Genomic DNA, 2,116 nt, shown 5'->3' with positions numbered 1-2,116 from the left:
TTGTCCCTGACCTGTAAGTAATTCAAAAGTCCACGTTCTTTGATCTCCTTCCATGGTGGCATTGGCCCTTGCCTGCGTCTGGCAGGAGTCCTGCCACAAGGCTTTCCACTCAAGATACGTTCCCATACTGGGGGCTACAGCTTTTACTACAGTCTGCCAATCACTAGGAGTCATAGCGTGATTCGCAAGCCTTTCGACTTGTGCTACAGTGAAATTAGCACTGACTCCATAGTTACAGACCGACTCAGGAAGCTCTTTAATCTGTATATACTCTACCGGAGCGTGAACACGCCCTCCCTCGGCTCCTTCAAAAACCGGAAATGCCTGTTGTATTTTCCTTTATTCCTCCTTTGGAATGAACGAGTCTGCGCATTGCCTCTCTGCCCATTGCCTCTCTGCACAGGGCTGACGCACTACGCAGGGCGGGGGCTCTGCATAGGGCGGAGGTGCACTATGACCTTGAAGCTGAGTGCCTGGAGGCCGAGCAACAAGCTGGCCTTCGCCAGCCGCTTTTGGCTTTTTTCTTGACCCATTAGCTCGCATTTTATCTGGCTGGTACTTTTCTCTCTCATAACGAGCTGCTTCCTCCTCCAAGTCTGTTTCCTCAGAGGGGCTAAGTTCTTCATCTGATTCAGAGCTACTAAGAGCTGGCTCCTTAAACTCATCTAGTGATGGGTATAGGCTACTTCTCCTAGAAACCTCCGCTGATTGATCTTTTTTCTTTTGTTTTTTCTCCTCTTTCCTTCCAATCTCTCCCCAGGTATTCTTCCCTGACATTAACTTTTCCTCAGGTTCAAGATCCGTGGAAAGGCCTGTATACTTATTTGGTGCACCATGTTTCCTCTTTGCGCCTGCTCTCTCTCCCCGCTTTACTTCTGATAGACTGTCTTGAATTTTGTCCAGAATTCTCTGCCCTGCCTTAACCACTTGTTGACATGTGAAAAGGAACAAAAGGGCTTCTAACACTAGAGAAAGTTCAAGGCCAGACATACCTCGTAAAGCTGTAATGTGTCCCGCAGTTCTGGTTCTGCCCCTCGAATGAGGGATCTTCCTTGCGCTGGTGTGATGGTGGTTCCCAGATTTTGGCACCACTTATCTCGAGCTTTTGTCCCCACCGGCAAGAACACGCTCAGGACAACAGAAATCTTCTGCGGCAAAAGCTTTATTGCTTACTTCTTCAGGAGGCAGAGGAGAAGAGAGGCGAATGGCAAAACCCCGTCCCTTTTATGGAGGATTGTACTCCACCTCGGACGTGTCACTCCCTGATTGGCTGCAGCCCATCGACCTAGTTGTTGTCACGGGGAAGGCAGAGCACATGGAGTGGAAAACTACCCCGGCACATGTGCAGATTATTTGTTTACTACTTAGAACACAGGATGTCGGTGCCATCTTGTAATGGCGAATGTGAGGGTGGCTCCTCACATCTAAATATTCTTCTTTTTTCTTTTTTTTTATTAGATATTTTCTTTATTTAAATTTCAAATGCTATCCCCAAAGTTTCCGATACCCTACCCCTGCCCTGCTCCCCTACCCACCCACTCCCACTTCTTGGCCCTGGCGTTCCCCTGAACTGGGGCATATAAAGTTTGCAATACCAAGGGGCCTCTCTTCCCAGTGGTGACCGAGTTTAAATATTCTTAAACAGCCTCTTTTTCAGATACAGAAGTCGGGAAGAGGGAGAAAATCAGAGAAAAGGCTACCATTAAAAGTATGATACAGCCGGGCAGTGGTGGCACACATCTTTAATCCCAGCACTTGGGAGGCAGAGGCAGGCAGATTTCTGAGTTCGAGGCCAGCCTGGTCTACAAAGTGAGTTCCAGGACAGCCAGAACTATACAGAGAAACCCTGTCTGGAAAAACAAAACAAACTAAAAAAGTATGATACAGGATGGATTCGTCACATGATTAGACGTGTAGTAGTAGTAGTAGATGGAAGTTTCATATCTACATTCAGGTGCAGGCGAGAAGCTGCCAGAGAACAGTACCACCACGTGGTAGAGAAAGGAACAGCAACTGCAACACCCTTGAACAGACCTAACCTGATTGACAACAACCCTTTCTTGAGGGAACTCCTGGTGACCCTGGTTAAAAAGAGAGATGCCCTAGGAATTCAAGT

The 2,116-nt window shown here is 47.7% G+C and overlaps 1 pseudogene; it reads right to left on the bottom strand.

Moving 5' to 3' along the window:
- Positions 1–996, bottom strand: part of LOC110291910 — an 8,967-nt pseudogene extending 7,971 nt beyond the window's left edge.
- Between the last annotated feature and the right edge of the window lie 1,120 nt (positions 997–2,116).

Source organism: Mus caroli, chromosome 3, assembly GCF_900094665.2.
Source record: "Mus caroli chromosome 3, CAROLI_EIJ_v1.1, whole genome shotgun sequence".
Lineage (NCBI taxonomy): Eukaryota > Metazoa > Chordata > Mammalia > Rodentia > Muridae > Mus > Mus caroli.
The sequence above is the reverse complement of the archived record's forward strand: the minus strand, read 5'-3'. Positions and strand labels throughout refer to the sequence as shown.